Here is a 24,583-nt window from a genome sequence, read left to right on the forward strand (position 1 = left end):
GCCACAAACAGCTTTAAAAGGCGCTATAAAGAAAAGCCAGTTAGATTTACCAGTTTTACCAGTTAGTTTACTTTGGTTTAGTTTTCATTGTATCTTATGTTGAAAACTTTCAATAAAATTAGTTTAAAATAATGATAAAGAAAAGCCAGTTAAGACGGATTAGAGACCTAGAAAGACCTCCAAAGAAGGACTTGTTTTCAGCTTGGGAAGTGGGGCTCTTCAGTTAAGAACCAGGAAATTGAATAGCATTCTGTCTGATACTCACAATTGCTTTTCACCGTCTTACAGCTGCCTCAGCCAGCAGTTTATGGCTGGATCTTCACTTTAGCCCCAGTTAGAACAGGATCTCCGCACTGCCTTTCTTCCCCTTAAAAGTATGCAGAGCCAGTTCCCTCCCATTTACCAGCAACATTTTGGAACCGAACTCAGGTGGAGTTAGTAGGCTGTACTAGTTTATTTGGTTGTAAACCACAGCACTGAAGCAACCACCGTGAACTCTGTAGGGCTGTCCTTTAGCAGCAGCTTGGTGAGAAGAAAGCGCTCCTCAAATTCAGGCTTATGTGCCAGCCATAATTTGTGGTCACCGCTGTCTCCTTCCCCGCACCCTACCTCACAAGTCCTCTGGTTTGCTGGACAATTTGGCAGAGGGGAAGGAGCATTCTGCATATCACACTGAGCTTTGAAACAGGTAGAAGCAGCCCAAGTCTCAGTGCAAGAATCTTCTGCCTACTCCAAAGCCTGGCACAATTTGAGAGGGCCCCCTCCAGAGCCCGGGGAGGGGAAAGGATCCCCTCATTGCACTGAGCGGGCAGCAAGGGCACTTGGTCCCTGGAAATTTGGCAAATGGATACATGGGCATTTCTAAGTACAGTGAGAAGACATTAGCAGGTGATGCTATTGATCTCTATGCTGAGAAATTAGCTTCAGTGGCTGATTTCTGCACATCAAGAAGCTGTTAAAGGCAGGAGAGCAGGCAAGGCAGCCTTTCCTGATCAGTTCTGGATCTGAGCCCACACTCAAGGACTCCTCATTCCCCTCACAGCCTTTATGCTTAAAGGCTTTTCTTGTCTTGTCACTCTGTCGCAAGGGCTCAAGACAGACCTTGGTCCCCTTTATTTTTCACACCATGAACGTGTGAAGCAGATTAGGACAAGTCGAAACAGCATGCCCAAGGTCACCCGGCAAGCTTCACTGCAAAGCTCAGATAGAACCAGCGCCTCCACTGTCACAGCCAGTAGCTCCTCCACCCACCCACCATCGCGCAGCAATCTTGCAAAAGAAGCAGGAGCTGATCTTTGCAGTTAGTCACTCCAGGAGGAAGAAACGAATAAACTATATTGGTTTGCTTGTGACTCCATCCCATAATTCACTCCCACAGCTCATTTTATGGCTCTAAATTTTGACAGCAGCTTCCACAGCTAGCAATGTTGGGTTTGAACTTACAATATGCTGATGACACCCAGGTCTGTCTTTTGTGTGTGTTTACTCAAAGATGTACAGAAATGCAAACCCATTACAAAGTATATTTTTATAATACACTGAAATAAAACAGCTACTTAATCTTAAAAAGAACAAGGGCAGAAAGAATTCAAAAAAAGGGAAAAGACAGACCTAAAGAGAGAGAAAGCAAAAGAAGAGAAAGAAAGAGGAAAGATAAAGGGGAGATAAAAGAACTTCTGGGTCTCTGTCCTTCAGCTAACTAATTAAGTTCCAACCATTCTATCTTCTGTAAACCAGTATTTTTTCAATCTTTAAATCCAGATATTACAAGTTTATTTTCTCTCACACAAAAAAGTCCATAAGTAATTTCCAGCATTTTATTGAGAAAGCCTCCTAATAAATATATTTTTGTTTGCAGTTTTGACTGATTTACTATTTTTTAACAGCTATTTCTCCTAATACAATGCATTCTGTGTTATTTTCACTATCTCCATTTTATACACACTGTCCCTTAATATATATGGTTTCATACACTGTGTTTGGTTGGAGAACTGCATTGCAAAATTCAGATATATGCAAATATTGCGGGATAGCTGTGTTTCAGTTCTCATATTGTTCCTGAAAGTGCATACAGTATTTGATAGATGTGACGAGCCCTACTCCCATCCCTAGTCAAGACAAGAGCTAGGAGCATCCAACATAGATTGGGATAGCATCTTAAAAGAGCAACAGCAGTAGAAAAGGTTAGATACCAACTAACCATGGCGCAAGATGGAGGCATAGGACAGGCACTAAGTTTACACGCAACAGCAGGGTCTCACAGCTTAAAAGGAGGGCTTTGGAGGTGGTGGTGGTGCTAGCAAATGCTTACTTACAGTTAAGGCCCTTTTAAAGGAAGGGCATGACTTGATTAGCTGTCATAAATGTGGACTCTGGTCATTGAACCTTTAATAGCAACCAGCCACTTTTGCCATTATACAAACGTGCTGTTTACAACTACATGCATATGTCACCTGTATAAATATGGAGAACTGGATTTAAGAATGGAAAATTGGAAAAATGAGAGAGACAACCAAAATTGACAGATCTTTCCATCCCTAGTCTTGGCCTAGCTTTGGCCCTGATTCCAAATCTCTCCTTCCTCCACTCGAGCATTCTCAGCTGTTAGCACCTGTTTACCCTGAGAGATTCTGCAAGGACTTTAGCCTCTGCAGCCATGGTTATTATGAGATCAACAGACTGGAAGCCTTAGGTTAGATTCTGGAAAAGAGACAAAATGACAATCTTGAACTGCACAACTCCGAGGTTCAACGAAGTGGATCTAAACAAGCTGCAGTTTGGTTCCTGCAAAAGTCAAGCCCATCGCCTTGCCTTCCTTTTTTCAGGTCAAAAGCACTCAAGACCCTTTCGATTCTTCTTCCTTAGCAGCGCTTCACTAGACTCCTGCTGACTCACTAGCTTCTTGTTTCTGAGCATTAACACACCTACTAGCAGCAGATTCTTCCCCTTCCCTTCTTAAGGAGTCTGTAGGCTAGAGGAGTGGATGGCTGCCCTGTTGCTTTCTGCTGGAACACGCCGTTCTGCTCTTCATTCACAGCCTCTGGAGGAGGCTTTCTGAGCTTCCCAAGATTAGAAGTGCCTAATCAGGGGAGAAATAGCAAACGAGTAAAAAAGCAACAGCAGCAGCTTTTTATATCCAACAGGAACTGGAGTTTGCTCCTAAACTTTGGAGAGTTGAATAATTTGGATCTTATTGTGAATATAAGACATTTCTAAACATTACCGGCATCTGGGAGCTTTATTTACCAGACAGAAAGCCTCAGCTACATCTGAAAGCAGACGATTTTGCCTAAAATGGTCTGTGCCATTTTAGAAAGGGAGAAGAGGTATAATCTTCCATGCAACAGCCCCTAGGATATTTGAAGATGGCTATCATATCTCTTCTCAGTCTCTTTTCCAGGCTAAACATACCCAGCTCCCTCAACTGTTCCTCATAAGGCTTGGTTTCCAGATTGTCGTTCCTCATGGATTGTCTTGATCCCCGTCCTCTGCACACGTTCCAGCTTGTCAATATTCTTCTTAAATTGTGGCACCCAGAACGGGACACAGTATTCCAGGTGTGGTCTGACCAAGGCAGATTAGAGTGGTACCATTACTTCCCTTGATAGGGACACAATACTTCTGTTGATACAGCCTAGAATAGTCTTAGCTTTTCTTTCTTTCTTTTTGATGCTGCGTCACACTGTTGACTCATGTTAAGCCTGTGGTCTACTAAGATCCCTTGATCCTTTTCACATGTGCTGATACCAGGTGCCCGCCCCCCAGCTTATATTTGTGCATCTGGTTATTCCTGCCTAAATGCAGAACCTTACATTTGTCCCTATTCTTTTCCAGCTTCAAACATATTTTTTTATTAAAGGTTTCTTTGTTTACAAAGGTATGTGCAATGTCTCTTTTTTCAAGTTACATTTTCTACAGATCAGTTTCATTTCTTGAGACATTAGTGTTACATTGGGAAGAAAAGGGGGAAAGGGGTGGAGGGGGGCATGGTGAGTGGGGTTGGGTGGCAAAGCTTCTATTCTACTTAATGTATGCGTGGGGTTTTGTGTCAACGTCACTTGTGCATGTTCTCGCTACTATTCGCTTGTGTTACTTTGGTGGTGAGAGAGGTTGGGGTTGGCCTAGGGTGTGGTTGTTTGTTTGTGATTGGCTGTGGTGAACTTTGTTTCCATGTGTGAGTGGGGTGGGTGGGTGTTTTTATATCAGGTTAGCCATATTGATTCATATGCTGTTGGCAGATTCTTGTCATTGTCTTGTTGGGCTGTGTATGTGATAAAGGGGAGCCATACCGGGGTGAAGGAGTATTCTTCTATTTGTCTCCGTGTCACATTCAGTTTATTGGTTAGTTTTTCTAATAAGGCTGTTTCCTATACCGTTTGATATCATTGATACATGCTTACTGCTGACAGGTCTCTCCAGTGTCTAGCTATGATGTTTCTGTTCCTACTGAAATTCATTTTGTTAGTTTGGGCCCAATTCTCCAATTTGTTCAGGTCATCTTGGACTCCAATTCTGTCTTCTTTCCATGTGCTCTGGCACTCGTCATGGTCCTCCATGCGCCAATAACGGTTTAGTCATGCTGGCCACATAACTAAGAAAGCTGTCTGTGGACAAACGCCGGCTCCCTTGGCCTGAAAGCGAGATGAGCGCCACACCCCATCATCACCTTTGATTGGACTTAACCATCCAGGGGTCCTTTACCTTTGTACCTTTTTTACCATCCACAGATTTGATGAGTATCCACTCAATACCTTCATCCAAATCATTTATAAAGACGTTGAACAACAACGGGCACAGGACAGAACCTTGCACCACCCCACTTGCTACTTTTTTCTAGGATGATGAGGAACCATTCATGAGCACTTGGGGGGTTTGGTCAGATAACCAGCTACAAATCCACCTAACAGCTACATCGTCCAGCCCACATTTTAGCAGCTTCTCCATGAGAACATTGCCATGAATGTTCACCCACAGACACATAAGCAAAGCCATGCAGGATCAGTCCAGTATTCTGTTTCTCAGGGTAGCCAGGCAGATGCCCTTGGCAAACCCATAAGCAGGACAAACCCATAAGCAGTTGCTTCCTGGCAACTGGGGTAACAAATTTGATAAATTGTTGACAAGTGGCATCCACGCAGAGACCAGGAGGCCCCCAGTTTGTGTCTCAGCTGATCCTGACAGGTAATTCCACCCAGTTCCAAGTGAGAAAAGGGGAAATCCTGTTTGGAAAAGAGAACAAATCCTTCCTTCCAGGAAAGCAACTGCTTGCCTGTCTCAACCTCTGCTGAGGCACTAAGCTACACACACTAGGACAAGTTAGGTTTGTTGGACTTGTCTGTGCAATTTGCTGCGAAACCTCATACTGAATAGCAGAGCAGAACAATGCTTTAAGAGGCTATAAAAACAAAGTTATAATAGCGAATCAATCCTCCCAAGCAATCTCGCCCACAGGCTACGAGCAGAGTACAATAGAAACACTAAAAGACATTGAATGCAACGCTGTGGTTGTATCTGCTGTGGTTCATCACTAGAATTTGCACTTGACTGAGAGAAATTCACATTAATGTTCTCCAACCAAACTAAATGATTAAAATATGGCTGGCAGGCACATAATTCCACCTGGGATTCCTGCAGGTGCAGTGCTTCCCATCAGCCTGAGTAAGATTTCAATGACCATCCACTATATTTTCTCATTATTTCTCTGTGCTGCTTCCTGCAGTCTGCTTAGGGAGAGAATGTGCAACCTTATTTGATGGGCCAGGAAGGACAGAGATATAGAGGATAAAGCATTTTGGGAAAGGTCACAAAAGTGATAATGAATTCACCAGAGGGTGAGTGTTACAAACTGCACCAAAACAAAAGGGAAGCCTCCTAAATCAAAACAGGAAACAATGAGTTGAAATGAAGAGCAGTGCTTCTGCCAGGAGAAAAGAAAATTAAAACAAAAAACGTTGCAGGAGAAAGAACTGCAGACTCAGAGAGCGCTCCTCGGTTTTTATTTTCACGAATGCTGCCACCTAAAGACCAGGAGTCACATTTACAACTCTACAGTTGAGATATGCCAGCGGGGAACCTACAGCAAATACCGGTAGGCTCAGATAATCTGCTTCATTCAAGAGTGTTTGGACTTGAACTGCTACCACCATCTAGACCACCTTGTCCAAAGAGGGGATATTTTGGGCTGGGCAATCTACTGGATCCAGAGAAGATTTATTAAGGAACGGTTGCACAACTGCCTTCTTCAAGGCACTTGGGAACACTCCCTTCCATAAAGTGGTATTAATAATCTCCCAGACACACGCAGTCAATGCCTTCCCTCAAGATGAAAGTAGACAAAATGGGCAAGGACTGAGAACACAAGCACTTTACCTACATCCTCAGGCTGCATTGATTGAAACAGAGCAATTATTTCCTGAAGTTGAGATAAGGGGCAATGACATTATCCTTGCACACAGAGGCGCCAACATCTCAAGATGATTGAGGGGGCTAAATCGCAAGAACCTGACATTGCGAGGAGCCAGGGGGCAGAGCTGAACACCCTCTGAACATTGAGGGGGCCCACCCCCCCAAAAAAACATGGTGTGTGTGTGAAAGTGCCTTGACCCCTAAGAGTTTGCCTAGGCTTGCACAAGAACTTTCAACAGAAAGTTTTGCATTATAAATTGGGTCAAAAAGAAGAAGAAAAGAAGGTCTCTTGACAGCATCAGAAGCGATTCTTCATTATGGCTACTTATTATAGACTAGCAAGATTGTGATTATTCTCAGTTACCTGTTCCTCCCATTACAGCGTAACATTTCCATTAAAACCGTGCATCTTTAGAGAGTTGGCTGCTCTGTAGAGCCATTTATCATGCACCCAGAGCACATGGCAATATGGGGTGAAATGTCTGGAGACCAATATAAAACAGGTCATTCTACAGGGAAAACTATAAAGAATAATACATCTGAGGAGAGGTAGCAGTGAAGTCACACCCTGTGGCCTAGAAGCCATTCTGCACATATCAGAGCTGTTTTTCAGTGCAGAAAGGGGGCATGACATTTTGTTCTGTCATGTACCATCTTCCACCTGCACCTCTCACAAGTCATTCTAGTTACAAGCTGGGAATTGAGATATATTTCAACCATTAAGGTGTCTGATGTAATTTTTATGAACTCTGGGTTTAAAGTTATACATGTATAATTCATGCAACCATATTAAATTGCTCTCTTATTACTCCTCTCTTCATTAATCTCCATCTGATTTATAATACTGGCTGGAAATCATCTGAGAACTAATGATAAAAGCTCAGCTGAAATTAGATGATCACACCATAAATTTCCCCCAACTTTGGAAAGACCGACAAATACAGAGCACTTTACTTTTCCTATGCGAACACGTAAGTTCCAACTCCACGGCAACAATGAATACATTGCTTCAATGCTAATTTACCTAACACTTTAGCAAACTGTCTTTTTTCCCAAAAACACACACAAAACAAAACTGTTTTGTTGCAGTTCCACCCATTGAATGTATCCTAGCCTTTCACTGTGTGCTTGGGCCAAGGCATCTAACAACCCAAGAGCCCTCCTGGATCAGATCAAAGGCCTATCTAGACCAGCAGCATCCTCTTTTCTACAGCAGCCAACTGGATGATGCCCCAATGGGAAGCCCATGTGCAGAGCAGGAAGACAACATCCCTTCCCCATCATTTGCTCTTTAATAACCATTATTTTTCAGAGATACAGGAATATCTGTCAGGGCTTAATGGTAGATCTATCCTTCATAGATAATCAAACGATGAGACATAGCTGAGTCAGGCTCAGTTCCCAAAATGGCCAAGAGGGCGTGGAGAGATCATCAGGAAGTGGGGCTGATAGGGTCTGGAAACAAATAAGAGTTGTAGTGTAAAGGTAATGAAACTAGAACAAACCAGGACCGGGCATGGAATATAGACCCTGCAAGTGTCCCTATTTTCCAGGGACAGTTCCAGATTTACAGAAGCCATCCCGGTTTCTGATTTGACCTTGGAATGTCCTGCATTTCCTTAGGACATCCCTATTTTCATCAGAGAAATGTTGGAGGGTATGGAGTTATGTGATCCCCAAGCCAAGGAGATAAGTAACTGTACAACCTTTAGAAGACATCTGAAGACAGCCCCTTTAGGGAAGTTATTGTAATCTTAAATGTTATGTTTGTATATGTGTTGGAAGCTGCCCAGAGTGGCTGGGACAACCTAGTCAGAAAGGTGGGGTAAAATAAAATGATGATGATGATGATGATGATGATGATGATGGAATAGGGCATCCCTATTTTCATTGGAGAAATGTTGGATTGTATGGGAATAGCTTTGTTAAGTTGGTGAAGTTTATAAAAGAAGACAATGTTTATTTGTTACAATGACACACACAAACCCCGGCAAAAAACCCCCAATAATCTGGGACTAGAGCTGCCCACAAACATACGGTAAATATTGAGTTGACCTGGAACCCTCTGCCTGGGAAAGATGTCGAAAATATTTCTAGTGGGGATACAGAGTTTTAAAAAAAAGAAGCAACATTTCTGAGAGAAATTCCGCACGTTCTTGGATTTAATCCCTCAGAGCCTGCTTTCAGCCCTGCCAACTTTAGAGAAGAGCTTCTCCTGCTCAAGAGCCCTGCTCCAAAAGGTGACTCCAAGGAAAGGGGTGTCAATGAGGATGAGCATTGAGGCCTTTTCAACTGTAACCTTTAGAGTCCTTCCTCAAATGTAGGCTCAGTTACTTAAAGCATTTCTGACTACCAAGGTCCTCCAAGGCAGCTTGCAGGTGCTCATTTTCATTAATATCAAAAAGCTGACCAAGTATTACTTGCTGTCCTTGCTTTTCAATGCTCTGCCCACACAAACATTTGCATTGAACAATGTTCTGTTAATGGGACGTTAGCTGCTGTAATGAGCCCTTAATGTTGCACTGTAGTATAAATTGAAATGGATTATAGCGGCATGCTAGCTGGCTTATTCAATTTTAATATTTTTAGTTTAATTGTGTTAGGGTTGATGTATGGAAATGAGCCTCCTACGCTTGCCGATTGCAAGGTTGGCAGCTTGAGTCCGTGCAATGGTGTGAACTCTGTCCCAGCTTCTGCCAACCTAGCAGTTCGAAAGCACACTAGTGCAAGTAGATAAATAGGTACTGCTGTGGTGGGAAAGTAAACGGCATTTCCGTGCACTCTGGTTTCCGTCACGGTGTTCCGTTGCACCAGAAGAAGTTTAGTCCTGCTGGCCACATGACCCAGAAAGCGAGATGAGCACCACAACCCCATAGTCGCCTTTGACTGGACAACCATCCAGGGGTCCTTTACCTTTACCTTTTACATTATGGAAATATGCTTTTAGAGATGTCTCTGTGTCATACATGGAGCCCTGCTGAATACAACTGAGGGTTCACCTACCTACACCTAGAATCATAGAATTGTAGAGTTGTAAGGGACCATGGGAGTCATCTAGTCCAAACTCCTGCAATTCAGGAAGTTCTTAAGCAACTTGGGGCTCAAACCCACAACAGAGAGATGAAGAGTCTTATGCTCTAGTGGCTGAGCTATCCTATCCAGCATTCTGTTTTGTACAATGGCCAAGCTGATGGCTTGGAATTGGCACGTATACAAGCTGCACCTTTAAAATTCATGGGGGGAGAGAAAAAAAGACAATACCCAAATATAAGCCGCTCCCTTAAAATTCCGCAGGTACTCACACCCGTTCCGTTTCACTGTATGTCTATTTCAGCAGTGATATCGCAAAAGCCACTTTTTGTAAGGTTGCGAATTTAAGCCGCACTTTTAACTTTTCACGGTCGGAATTTGGGGGGAAAGTGAGGCTTATATTCAGGCCAATACGGTAATCAGGACTTGAAGCCATAACACCACCCCATCAATGCTTTCCAGCAACTGGTGTTTAGATTACTGTCATGTACTTTATATGGGGCTGCCCTTGTGCTTGGTTTGGAAGCTGCAGCTACTGCAGAATACTGTGACTAGAGTACTGAGTGCGCATATTATACTGGTGTGCAAGGATATGCACTGGCTGGCTATTTGAGGTTTTGTTATTAGCGCATGAAGTCCCAAACAACTTGAACCAGGATACCAAGCAAACTACCTCCTCTGCTATAAACTAGATCAATAGAAATGAACAACAACAGCCTTCACATTCACCAGAAGAGACTTTACTTGGGCAGCAGACTGCTTTCTGGAAACCTCTTTGTTGTTTTTAGTTTATAGCATCAACCCTCTGCATTTCTTTTTTTTAAAAAATAATTTTTATTAACCGCCAGTCAAATCAAATCAAATCACATCACATAAATTCCAAATTACAAAGCCAAATTTTAAATTTTGTTGAGGGAACCCATATTTCAAGTTCCGAAGGGGGATTCCGATCATCTTCTTGCCACTGCGTTAATGTCCAAATCAGTCCAAACAAAGTTCATAATTCTATCCAGTCTTATCTTGCTGTTTCCACCTCACATCTTGTTCATATATTTTCTCTTTTTTCTTTATGATCTCTTCTGATAGTCTCCTTAAGCCGATAAACACCAATAATAATCCTGTGTGAATTTTTCCGTTCTTCCAAGCCTCAAATCAAGATGGTTTCCATATATCATCGCCTTCATAGATAACAGCGTTCTTTCCATCATTAATTTCAGAACTGTCGTTCTTAAGTCCCACTGAGGAGTTTCACCCACAATATAAAAACAGCTCTATTTCTCTGTTTCTCCTCTCAGACTTAAGTCCTCCGACAGAACTTCCCAATATGGCGACGGAATTTTTAACTGTGTCATTCCAAAGCTCTTATACATTCCACGCTCTTCTTAAAAATGCTTTGGTTTGAAAGTTTATCTCCACACAGCCTTAAATCCACAGCTTAAGTCCTTAAAATGACATTTCTGACTTGTGGGGGGGGGGTTCTTGTTTAATCACATAAAAGAAAAAAGGAAGGTTTTTTCCCCCTCCCCCATCAGTCCCTTTGCCATACCGAGTCTTGGCGTATCTTCTCATGATTTATACTTGTTCCTCCAACTCGTCTTGTTTTATCAGAGATCTCTTCTGTTAGCAGTCTTTACTCCCCCTTCTTCCTTGAAACATGTGCATTCGCTTCATCCAAATTGTTTCTTTTTAAGTTCTTGCAACTAGTGGCGCGGATCAGAGACGGCGTCCAGGAGCGCCGAAATTCCACAGGAGGGCATTGTGCCTAGTGCCCCCATCACCACAAATTTGGGGGTGGTATAGGGCACAGCAGGCAAGGGCAGTTCCACCCCCCAATCCTGGGAGGGGGGTAGGGAGGCTATTTACTCCCATCACAGCCTCCAATTTACCTCGTGTGTGTCGGAGAGATGTTATTGTCAGCCATCTTCTGATGCGCCCCTAGTGGTCCCTACAACCCTCTGCATTTCTGTCCCACAAGAGGTTTGGGAAGCTCCATCTGTGGGATGTTTCAAATGTCTCCTAAAAGTTTGGTTGTTTACTCAGGCCCATTGGAGATGTTTGAGAGTGTTACCTTGTTCACTGGCTGTTTTAAATGTTGCATTTGAAAAGTATTAATTGTATTCTGAACTTCTTTCATATCTTATTGTACTTTGATTCCTTTTCTGTACATCAGATGCAGATTTTTGTTAAGCGGTATATACATTTTCCGAATAAATAGTAAGTGGCATACTGAATCTGAAAGCTCCATGTGTAATTTACTTTTACAACAGCGGCATTTAAATGTTTTGGAGCAAGAGTGCCTAGGCCTAGGTAAGCATTGCATTCAGCCTCTGTCTTCATTATTTACTACATCACCAGATCTGAGACTATCATCAAACTTGAGAGAGACCATTAACAACTCTCAACTATTTTTAATTGAACAATTTGGTGCCGGAGAGCCTGCTGTCCTCCTGCTACATTAAGGAAACAATTGCAGCTGTAAACATTTTGTAATTGGAACATTTGTTTCAAAACATGTCTGTTTCAGTTGCCTCAATTGGGCATCCTGGCAGGAAACAACTGTGCAAATTGGTTGTCTCTTAGTGCAGCGGATTTGTCCAATAGTATTGGTGCCATAATTAAAATCCAGGGACGGAGTGATTGTGTGCACAGTAGCAGGTTGCCCAATCCAAAAAGTGCACTGACTTGGCAGCACAAGCTGATTGTGGTCAGATGGGGACTATGGAAAGCATTTATTCATGTAGACACTCATGGGTGGCTCCGGGGGGGGGGGCAACCACCTTCCCCCAAACCAGAAGCTGCTTCCTCCCCTTACCCTCCATTGCTGTACCCCTGTTATGAACATATACTGCTATTTTTCTTTCAGAGATCCTAATATATGTGATACAACTCACCTACCTATAAATATGCTCTGCCCCTTCTGTGCCCCCCCAAGAAATTTCTTTCTGGTGACACCATTGTACACAGTCCATATGAACAGTATAACACTGAAGAGGCTCTTTGCCAAACAATGACTAATATGTGTTGAGTCTTTAGTGTTTGTTGTATAAGAACTAGGAATCAGCCAGGTTGCTGCAAACAGAATCAACGCAGGCCAAAATGTGTAGCTTCTCCATTCTATGAAACTAGGGTCTGGGTGGCCTGTGGAGGTCTTTTGCAAAATCAGTATTTATTCATTTATTTATTCACCCAAGCTGAAAGCTCTCCTAATGCAGGGGAGGTGGGGGGGGGAGACCCATTGTGCAATTGGAAATCCTTGCATGGGGTTTCTGCTGACAGGATATGAAATGTGAATCTTGCCCATAGTATTTGACAAAAATGGAACTGTAGCAGAAAGAAAACAGTGCTGATTGTGACAATATATGTCAGAAGGGAATCACCACCTTCTTACATCCCTAGTATTCAGCCATTGTTTTAGGAGAGCTGTGATCTTTCTTTAATCTCACTTTTTGTCATTCTATCAGGTGGTACATGTTGAAGGTTCTGCTTATATATTCTATTTTAAACACTCTAAAGCAAACCTTCTGCACTATTTTGTTAAAAACTCAAGTAAAATTATTGCTGCTAGCCAATTTCCAATTGATTGTAGAATGCAATGTGATAGAATCTTATTCTCCAATATGCCCATGATACAGATGTAGATTATATCTTTGCATTTGTAATAATGCTCGTTTGATTGTCAAAAATGTGATTGGATTTTGTTCTTATTGGAGGTTTTAAATCTGAGAAATAATGAAAAAGGGATTATCTCCTCTTTTATTATTTCCTTATATATATGCAAATTATCTTAAAATTATATTCTGCAATTAAATGCTTAAAAACCAGCCTTCTGGTACTATTCACATTGTTCTGATGAAAACACTAAACAAAAGAGATGGATAATATTTGGGGAGGTAGTCAGGAGAGACATGGCATTTCACAAGTTTTCCCCCCAGTGCATTCAGCACTCCTCAGTCCACCCTACACAAATTGCTGGGGGAAGCAGGGCTCTCTTTGCCCTAGCAGACACCCCCAAACTTCCTAAAACCCAGGAACTCTGAGACCAACACACCCTGCGTTTCCCAGGAAGTTCCCTTGTAAGTTACTCAGCGTGTAAATGTAGCCCACACTCCTTGAGGCTCTCCCAGATCTCAGAAGAGCATACTGGTCTCTTACAACAACTGACCCTAAACTTCTTGCAGCATGAATTCCAAGCCTCTAGGCTCATGGGGATTCCAGACCCTCTAAGTGTCCCAGTTTTCTAGGGACAGTCCTGGATTTACAGAAACTGTCCCAGTTTCTGATTTGATCCCCAAATGTCCCACTTTTCCTTAGGGGGTCCCTATTTTTATCGGATAAACGTTGGAGGGTATGGAAGCTGGTATTGGTGCGGAGGGGGGTTAGCGGGGGGGGGTACCCTATTGGTACAAATGGGGATGTTTCTCCCAATGCAAACAGCAAGGAGGAAAGTGTTAGATTTCCCCTCCACCTCACCCTGATCCCAGTCATAATCAGCCCCCTTTTCCTGCTGATGCTATTTGCATTTGTAAGTACCTGCATGTCCAACAGAATGGTGCATTTAACTATCTGGCCCTTTAATTCAGTGAGTCCCTCCTTGCCCAGGGCTAACTAAAGTGTGAAACAAACAGCCTTTCACTAGCACTTTCTATAACAAACTTGTTCTGAGCTCAGTCATTGACAGTTCTTGGGTCCCTCTGCTGGACCATGCCTTAAAACGGCAAGCCGATATATCACATTCCAACAGAAATTAGCAGTAGCTAAGTCTCATTCTCCCCTTCATGGATCACTGCCTTGCCGTGGCGAAGGGGCTTGAAGAACTCAGAGAAGCTAAGACTCCCTGGAGAAGACCCTGATGTTGGGAAAGATGGAGGGCACAAGGAGAAGGGGGCGACAGAGGACGAGATGGTTGGATAGTGTTTTCGAGGTTACCAGCATGAGTTTAACCAAACTGCGGGAGGCAGTGGAAGACAGAGGTGCCTGGTCCATGGGGTCACGAAGAGTCGGACACGACTAAACGACTAAACAACAACAACAACAAAGTCTCATTCTAGTACTTTGTACTGCTTGGGCATGCCTAATGCTTGCTGAGCTGTGTCCATGATCCGTGTTGCTCCATTTTTATATACAGTAGATCACTACAATATATTTAATAGTATAGTCCATAGCATATGAGACCAAGATACAATGAGTATGATCCATCTAAAATAAACTGTTGCCAGCTCTTACTGAGGGAAATTTAAGCAGGTGCTTAACACTCCCACTGAAATCAATGGGATTTGAAGGATAATATATATCGTTTAACTCCACAGCAGTTAGCAAATATTTATCCTAATGTAAGCAGTAGGTGTTGGAGATATGGTGGAACATAAATAGGTTGTCAGAAGTTATTGAAAAGAAATTATAAAAAATATAGCAAATATGGTTTGCTGCTCCACAACACCAAACTCATTATACATAGCTTAGGGTATCTGAAAACTGAAATACAATTAGAACATACTATTTGAATTGGGAAATTAATAATAGCAGCAAAAATACCAATCATGCTCACTGAAAATGAGTGATTTAAGCAAAATGGTATGTTGCTATGATATCCAGACTTACAGAATTTGTACATTTAAGAGAGTATGGCAAAGAACCATGCTGATTATATAAAGCAAATATTCAAGGCTGGGTAGGGAGCATTTGGCCTTGCCGATGTTGTTGGACTAAAACTCACATCATCTCTGACCATTAGACATGCTGGTTGGGGCTGATGGGAGTTGGAGTCCAGCAACATCTGGATGGTCAATTGTTTCCCACTCCTGATTTAGGATGATAGCCAGCTAAGTCATACTCAGAACTGAGACCCACTGAATTCAGTGCACTTTAGTCAACATTAAATTTCACTTGTCTACTCTGATTATTTATTTATTTATTTATTTACCAGTAGACCTTAACCGTGAGGTCCAAGAGGTGGTCACAACAATTTAAAATGCAATGTTAAAAACCGATTAAAAACTAACAATGGTTCCTGAAAATATACATCTCAGGTAGCAAATGCCAGGGTAAAGAGGTGTGTATAACGTTGGGTATTGCCCTTAATTTAGAAGTAAGAGTTTTCTCACTGCTGAAAAATGAAGAATGGGAAAATGACAATGGTAGATATATTATATGGAGTAAATTCGAATTAGTTAAGGTAATTGTTCAACAAGCCTTTTAACTGGAGTTTTCAGATCCCAGGTTGGGAAAATGCTTTTTCTTATTAAGCACTTCAGGATGTTTCATGGTAAATGATTCACAGATGAAATGAATAAGAAAGTTAACTTGTAAATATGAAAACATTGTATGTGTTTGTGTATGCTTATATAAAAGAAAGTCCTCCAGACTGCAATCCTATACATGCTTACTTGGGTGTACATCTCACTTAACTCAAGTGATTTTTGTTTACTGCACAGCAGGAGAAGCTGACCATCTCCTAATCCAGTCTAATATCTCATTATTCTCATTAAACGCGCTTAAATCATGGCTTCATCTGTTCAGAATAACTCTGCTTTATAGGTCACCATCTTATCAGTATCATTCAGCAAAAAAGGGGGGAAATTACATTTTACTGGCCACCCATACATTGTGGCCTAGCACACATCCAACAGTACATCTCCTAGAGTATTATACACCAGACATTTAGGCACAAAATGGGCTTTCATTTTTTTTCCCAGCTCACAATGTCACAGAAGCTCCTCCACTACAGTAGTACCATCTTGCTCAAACTGAGGCAGAACACTAGCCGTTTGGGGATCTACACCAGAGATGGGGAATCCCTGGCTCTCAACAATGTTGGACTACAACTCCCATCATCCCTGACCACTGGCCATGTAGGCTGGAGCTGATGGGAGTTGGAGTGAAGCAACATCTAGAGCATGGGTTGGCAAACTAAGGTCCGTGGGCTGGATCAGGCCCAATTGCCTTCTGGATCCGGCCTGTGGACAGTTTGGGAATCGCCACGTGGCTTGCCAGCACACGCATTCTTACCCTCTCCCTCACACGGCAGCAGCACCTCCTCCCTCCCGGCTTCTTCCCGCCCTGCCTAGAGGAGGAAGGGGGCTGGGCTTTGTTGATGCCCGCAGCAGCAGCGCTCGAGCAGCCGCCATTTTAAGCAGCCCCTCTCCACTGCTCTTTCGTGCGCTGCTCATCATCCCTCTGCCACAGCAGCCACCAGCCCCTGCCGCTCGCAAGACACAGGTAAGCAGCCACCGGGGCTCATGGTGCTCTTGCATCATCCCCCCCCCCCGAAAATATAGTCCGGCCCCCCACAAGGTCTGAGGGACAGTGGACCGGCCCCTGCTGAAAAAGCTTGCTGACCCCTGATCTAATAATAATAATTTATTATTTATACCCCGCCCATCTGGCTGGGTTTCCCCAGCCACTCTGGCCAGCTTCCAACAAAATATTAAAATACAATAGTCTATTAAACATTAAAAGCTTCCCTAAACAGGGCTGGCTTCAGATGTCTTCTGAAGTGATGGACATGAGGCAGGAGTTGATAATGCAGGTGAGCTGCGCACAGGTGAGCTTCATGCAAGCTGCTGGCCAGCCCTGTGGAGCCTCCTTTTATTGAGACAAATATGCAAACCAGGCAGATACATTTTGGGCTGTGACCTTTACACATCTTCCGGTCCCAAGATCGTGGAGTGGTACAAAGTTATTTTGGCACCTGTTTCCACCGCGTCATTTTCCCCTTGCACAGTGTATGATGAAGGAGACAAAAGGTCTCAGAGACAAAGGTTACAGACAGGACACCGCAGACTACTAAGACCGCAAAAGGTTAGACAGAGGCAACAGTGTTTAGACAGCCATGGCTTTGTCTGTGAGGGGTGTGTGTGCTCCGCACCCCAAGGTCACATGTGCAGGCAGGCTGAGGCTGCCTGCAGGTGGGGAGTGTGCTCCCTCCGGACCCCACTCCCCACTCCGTGATCATCCCTACAGTCTTCTAAAAGTCTGGTAGTTGTTTTTCTTTTTGACATTTGGTGAGAGGGTGTTCCACAGGGCAGGCGCCACCACCGAGAAGGCCCTCTGCCTGCTTCCCTGTAACTTGGCTTCTCGCAGCGAGGGAACCACCAGAAGGCCCTCGGAGCTGGACCTCAGTGTCGGGCAGAACGATGGAGGTGGAGATGCTCCTTCAGGTATACTGGACCGAGACCGTTTAGGGCTTTAAAGGTCACCACCAACACTTTGAATTGTGCTCAGAAACATACTGGGAGCCAGTGTAGGTCTTTCAGGACCGGTGTTATGTGGTCTCAGCGGCTGCACACCTGGTCCTTCAGGGGCACACTTACCCCATTCAGGACCAGGAAGTCCTCCACACCTGCCCGCCTCCTGTCCCCCCAAAACAGTACTTCTGTTTTGTCAGGATTCAACCTCAATTTGTTAGCCGCCACCCATCCTCCAACCGCCTCCAGACACTCCAGACTCCAGAGAGTGCCAAAGGTTCTCCAACCTGGATCCATACCTGCCACCATCTCAATGTGCACTTGCCCTTGTCTCAAAGGCTGCACCCCCTGAGAGGCCAGGCAACCCTGCCCTCCTTTCTCAACAGACCCTTACTCACTTTGGCTGAAGGTAGACACATAGGAAAGCCTCCCCAACATTCATAACTCAATGAAGGTTTGTCACCTACCAGTACCTGCTTCCTCCTCAGGTGTCGCCACTACTTATGTCTACACTTGGATGATGAGGCATGTCCTTGTGGTAAGTGTCCTTGAGCAACTTTTTTGACTCCAAACGTCAAAGGCATAAATCAGTCCTTCCTCGGCACACCAACTTAGCTGAATTACTCCAGTCCACAGGTGAAAGAATTCTGGAAAAGGGTGGGTTGAATCAATGGGGGGGGGGAGGCAAAGTGCTCTCCACTAACAGCCGGTCCCAATTTCAGACATGGGTTCTACCTTGATCATTCAACATATTTTCTTGTCCTGAGATGAGGGAAAGGGACAGAACAGCCCTGAAAAGAAGAAAACAAAAGCAAAATATTTTTAGCGATCACAATGTTCCTGTTAATGATATTTATTTCAAAGCATTTCTACAATGATTTACAATGTCATATTTTAAAAATCTCCAAGTGGCATACAGCATAAAACAGTAAAGAATATAATGAACACAAAAATATAACATTAAACCAGTAAATGGCAGTAAGAAGCATATAAAAACAAATTAATATTATGGGTCAAGGAAAGCCTGGGCAAAAAGGCATGTTTTTATGAAACATCTGGGGAAACGGATGGCTGCTGTTTCCCACAGGGCAGGAGAAAGGAATTCCATTGTAAAGGGGCATTAGTGGAAAATTAATTTTCTCATATATTTCAGTGGATTGTGCTCTAGAACTATAGATGTTGGAAATTTGAAATTTTAGGAGTTGAATGAAAAATTTCGGCCTAGCTTCATTACATCTTTTTTTTTTAAAAAAAAAGTGGACTTCTTAGGTTTCCTTTGATAAACTGCTGCTGTTTCAGCTGTCTAAGTGCTTTTGAAAAGACACCAACTTCCATTGTATATACAAGTTACTAATAAAGGCCTACCCTTCTATAGACCTACATGAGCACTTAAATTATGTGTGGTGGGAAAGTCTATTCAGCGTACCCTATGGAATATTAAAGAGCGGAGACCCAAAAATGGGAATTTTCTCTTTCACAGTCACCACCTAAATGAATGCGAGCTGCACAATGACACAATAATAATTCAGACTTTTCCATCAAAGGGGCATTGTCTTCCATTCCAGAGATTCTGTGGGGCTGCGTTCTCTGATTTGCTCCATTTTCTACCCTTTACAATGTATTCATTATGTATTTACTTCGCAGAGTTTACATGCACCTGATTGTAAGGAAACAGCAACCACCAAAGTAGTTTACAATAAACGAATAAAGCAATTAAATTATCGGTGGAAACAGTTAAACAACACAATGTCGCCACCGTTTTGCAAGAGACCGTAAGTATCGTGCTTTTCCGTGTATAAGACTGTTTTTTTATTTTAAAAATTATATTCAGCATTGTGGGTCGTCTTATAGACGGATACAGTCTCCCCCCATTTTCTCAATTTGGAGTCTCCAAAAACAAGGGGCGTCTTATACATGGGGGCGTGTGATACACGGAAAAATACGGTATGTTTTGTCAGGTGGGCCCAACGGCCCTAAGTGGTGCCTATGCCTTCCTCTTTCGTCCTGACATGCCCCATGCTACTCCCCGGGTGCTTGTGAGGAGGCGACCATCACCCTAGGCAGGCAGGCAGGGGGCAAAATCCGGGACGTGCCGCCCCATGGCACCCCTCCAAGGAGCATTTCCCCGCGAGGGAAAAGGCACATGGCAGGTGGCGCTTTGCCCGACGTGCCTTTCCAGAGCAAGAGAAGCATGCATGCCACCCCGCCTTCCTGGGAAGGGCAGGAACTCTGCACATGCACAGAGGTGCCCGGCCTGTGAGGTCGGAAGCGTCCTTTTTCAACAAAAGGCCCATTTCCGATGCAGATCCTCAAGCTGCTTGAGGGCAAGGGGGCAATATTGCAGGGGGGAGCTGCTCTGCCCCCCTTGAGAAGGGCGGCCGTGAGGGGGGTCCAAACCACAGGCGCGCATGAAGGGCGGAAACACCTCAGGGAAACCAACCCCAAGGGTCTTTTCCTGGCTTGCTTTCTCTCTTTTTGTTTTGTTTTGTTTTGCTGAACAAATCCTGGCTCGGAGGGGGAAGAGGAAGGGGAGCAAGAGAGGCGGGAAAGGGTCTCGCCAGCCCCCCTGCTTCAGGCTGCGGCCTGGTGCGCTGCCTCACCTCCCTCGGCTGCGGCCCGGTTGCCGCGGGCAACGGCCATGTCAGCAAGAGGAAGGCCAGGCCATTGTTTCCTTGTGGGAGGGGCCAGATGTGGGAAAGGGGCGGAGCCTCAGAGCCTGGGCCAGAGAAGGCCACAGTGGGCCAGTGTGTGTGCGTGTGTGTGTGTGTGTGTTTATTCATTCAGCGTTGGTTTATTCATCGTTATATTTGCAATGTGTTCTTTATTTTCCAAAATAAATTCTATTAATAACTCCATTGTCCTGCGAGACAGACGGATGCCAACTTTTATTTTTAGTTATTGAATTTCAATGCTGCCCTTCATCCGAGGATGACATGTGATGCCCTCCTTCTTTGCATGATTGTTTCCCCAGTAATAATAATAATAATAATAAATAATTTTATTTACACCCCGCCCTGCCTGGCCAGAGCTGGGCTCAGAGCGGCTAACACCAGCAAAATTACAGTAAAAACATAATAGGAAAAGGAAAAAAAACAATTTAAAAGGCAGGTTAAAATGCAATTTAAAATGCAGCCTCATTTTAAAAGTAGCCCATTGACAAAGAAAAATACAAAGCGTTGATATCTCTCCCCCCCCCCTTTTTGAACCAAATCAAAACTTTGCTATAGATACAATAGAAACACAAAAAAGGGAGGTGGGGAAATAGAGAAGGGGAAAGAAAGAAAGATGATGTTGCTGTTGTTGTTGTTGATGATGAAAGAATAGAAAAGAGGTTAAAGGCGAAAGATAGAAAAATAAGATTCAGAGAATAAAGAACAGGCAGTGGGGCTCAGGAAGTAGCTGAGGCCATAAAAGAGAGAGAAAATCACCACATAAAAAAGAGAGAGAGAAATAAAAAACAGCTATGAAACAAGGAAAGCCGGTAGCGGCACGATATACGCAGGCTGCCTCTGTTGGCTGTATAGCTCCGCGGGCCTGAAAATGAATCAAAACATCTCTGCAAACATATGCAAACAGCAGGCAGGTTCAGTACACAGTAGCAGCACAACGGAGAAATGGGGGAAAGTGTGATAAAGCCAGAATGGCAGTTCCAGCTGAGGGCCAAACGTATTTAAAATGCATCTCTGAGTTATTTGTGGGGCATAGGAATTCGTTCATTCCTCCCCCCCCCCAAAAAAAAATATAGTCTGGCCCCACACAAGGTCTGAGGGACAGTGGACCAGCCCCCTGCTGAAAAAGTTTGCTGACCCCTGTTTTAGATCCTGCCATCACTATTCCAGTTGTGTTTGTATGAGTAACATTTCTCTGCCAGCATGAAAATGCAATTACTGTAAGATACAACATATTGGTAGAAGTTGACAGCATCTGCCATAGTTGCTTAGCATCTATAAGTTCTTCATGCACCTTATCTTCTTCTTCTTCTTCTTCTTCTTCTTGTTTTTAAACAATGTTTTTTAATTTATTTTTCATGGTACAGAATACATATTTTGAGAAACATATTTTGAGAAACATTATTTTATTCCTGTATCTTTCACACACAGATATTTCTGGAAGGGTACGTCTGTATTATTGAAGGAGTGAGGACCAGGGGTCCACCTGGGTCCACTTTGGAGAGCCAGACTGAAGCCAGTTTATAAGAAGCAAGCTAAAAGCTAAAAACTATTTCTCTCCTCTGCCTGCACACAGCATTTTTGTAAATGCAGCAAATGTGGTCAGAGCACTTCACACCTGCTCTAGCTATTGACCCAATTCCCGTAAACAGACCGAGAATAGAGCGAACAACAGGAAAGATGTAGCCCACCACAAAATAAGGTGAGAATACGGATGGCCAATGTGGTTTTACAAGGAATTGGAAATAGGTCAAGAGGATTTTAAGCCATCAGTGCCACCTAGTGGATAATGCAGCTTTGAACCGAAGGGCCACCATCAATTCTTTAATTGGTTGAGCTTCAATGAATATGCATAAAGGGGAATGTTTGGGGGGTGAGTTTAGAGGCTGAACTTTGCTTTGCCTAAGGGGATAAAAACTGTCTGCCCCTGGTGTTCGGGGGCATTCTCTCATTTTTGCTGAATGCACCCACTTTGCTTTGCTTGTCTGACAAATAAACCAAAGTCAATAAAACTTCTTTTAAAAAATATTGCTGCCTGGATTTTTCCATTCTGGTCTGGATTCTGAAGTCTCCAACATTATAATGTCCATATGGCAGACTAGATGATTTGGGTAGGCCGGAGGCTCACAGTTCTGTGTGAATGGATCATTATCTAGGGATGGGTTTGTGATGGACGCTAGGACTGAATACTGACTTGTCTCCCCTAGTTACAAAGGTTGAGACTCTAGACTAGAGGAACTGGCTGATGCTGAGAAGAAGTCATCCGTTGTGTTGAACATTAACCACAATGATGTGGGGAAATCTGAGTTGTGATGCCCTAGAACCAACCAGGGGGGAAGTGACCCAGGACTTAACACTAAGTGGCGCTAAGGACCTGGTGTGAGATGCAAGTGTCATTAGATCATGAAGATGCTTTATGAATACGCTTATAAATAAGTAAATATAGTTGTCAACATTATATAATAAGACTTTAAGAAACCTCAATCCTAAAGGTTGTATACAAAGGTAGTCTGACTCAGCAGAGACCCACAGAAATTAATAAAAATATTATTATTATTATTATTATTATTATTATTATTATTATTATTATTATTATTAAATACAGCCCTATGTTCTTTAGTGATGCAGCTGACATTACAGTGGTACCTCAGGTTACATACGCTTCAGGTTACATATGCTTCAGGTTACAGACTCCGCTAAGCCAGAAATAGTGCTTCAGGTTAAGAACTTTGCTTCAGGATGAGAACAGAAATCGTGCTCCAGCGGCGCGGCAGCAGCAGAAGGCCCCATTAGCTAAAGTGGTGCTTCAGGTTAAGAACAGTTTCAGGTTAAGAACAGACCTCCAGAATGAATTAAGTTCTTAACCAGAGGTACCACTGTATACCTCTATGATCTCTTTCCTATACACCTTGTGCATTCAAACAATGGAGAACTGCATCTTTACTGGTAGTTTGGTTCAGTACTTCTTCATTGTTGGCTTTCCTAATTTTCAAGACCATCAGACCCCTCTCTTTTTCTTCTTCTTCTTCTTCTTCTTCTTCTTCTTCTTCTTCTTCTTGCTATTTTACCTCTTAATCCTTGCCAGTACCTTCTCCATCATCCTGGCAGTGGTCACAGATGCAAAACTCCACAAGCCCATGTATTTCTCCCTAACTAATCTCTCTTCTTAGACATTCTGCTCACCACCACAACAATTCCCAAAACGTTGGAAATGTTTTTGGTCAGTTCTAAGCATATCTATGCCCAGGGGTGTTTCCTGCAGATTTATTGCTTCCATGGGCTAGTGGTGACTGAAACGTTCCTCTGAGCTGTCATGTCATATGACCACTATGAAGCCATCCGCAATCCTTTGCATTCCACAGTCCGAATGACAAAGACGGTGAATATCTGGTTGGCAGCAAGTGCCTGGTTCTCTGCGTTGTTGGTCCCGATCCCAGCTGGACTTTAGTGGAACGCCCAAAGTTTATCATTGCTTTTGTGACCACTTGGCTGTTGTCCAAGCAGCTTGTCCAAATTCCTACACTTAATTTCAGAACTTTTCAAGAATTTACTATTGCTATGATTGTCTCCCTTTTAGGTAAAGGTAAAGGGGCCCCTGACAATTAAGTCCAGTCGCGAACAACTCTGGGATTGCGGCGCTCATCTCGCTTCACGGGCCGAGGGAGCCGGCGTTTGTCTGCTTCCACAGACAGTTTTTCCAGATCATGTGAAGCACACAGAAACGCCTTTTCCCTTCCGCCGGAGCGGTACCTATTTATCTACTTGCACTGTGTGCTTTCGAACTGCTAGGTTGGCAGGAGCAGGGACCGAGCAACGGGAGCTCACCCACTGCTGACCTTCCAATCAGCAAGCCCTAGCCAGTGGTTTAACCCACAGTGCCACCTGCGTCCCGTTTTACTTCTCTCCATTTCCTACACTCACATAATTATCTCTGTCATGCGCCTCAACTCCAGAGAAGGACGCAGTAAGGCTTTTTCAGCCTGCTCCTCCCACCTGATTATGGTTGGTATTTACTATGCCTCCATTGCCATGGCGTACCTCTCCTACAAAGCCAATATGCCCTTTGATGTCCATATCATGAGCAATGCGGTTTTTGCTATTTCAACCCCTTTGGTCAGTCCTCTCATTCATACCCTCAGGAATAAGGAAGTGAAAAGCGCTGTGAAGAAGTTTCTTATCGTCAGATTTTTTTTCCTGCATGGGCTGAAGATGGAATCTGTTCAGGCACTGCAGGCAGTGCTAGGGAATGACGCAAAAACGCCCCAGACATAAGTTATCGGTGACTAACGGATCCTG

General features: G+C 43.6%; 1 protein-coding gene across 7 annotated transcripts in view; it reads right to left on the minus strand.

Moving 5' to 3' along the window:
• Positions 1 to 24,583, minus strand: part of SLCO2B1 (solute carrier organic anion transporter family member 2B1) — a 74,554-nt gene that overhangs the window by 46,170 nt on the left and 3,801 nt on the right. For 2 of the 7 annotated variants that reach the window (XM_083736726.1, XM_083736721.1), the window contains exons 1-2: positions 20,059 to 20,282; positions 18,086 to 18,409 (exon numbers count right to left, since the gene is read on the minus strand). The gene's annotated coding sequence lies outside the window, so the exon portion shown is untranslated. Of the gene's footprint in view, positions 1 to 15,148; positions 15,234 to 18,085; positions 18,410 to 20,058; positions 20,283 to 24,583 lie in introns of those variants that run through there. The other 5 variants (XM_083736727.1, XM_083736723.1, XM_083736725.1 and 2 more) reach the window with 4 other exon arrangements.

Source organism: Podarcis gaigeae (genome assembly GCF_964106915.1).
Source record: "Podarcis gaigeae genome assembly, chromosome: 4".
NCBI lineage: Eukaryota > Metazoa > Chordata > Lepidosauria > Squamata > Lacertidae > Podarcis > Podarcis gaigeae.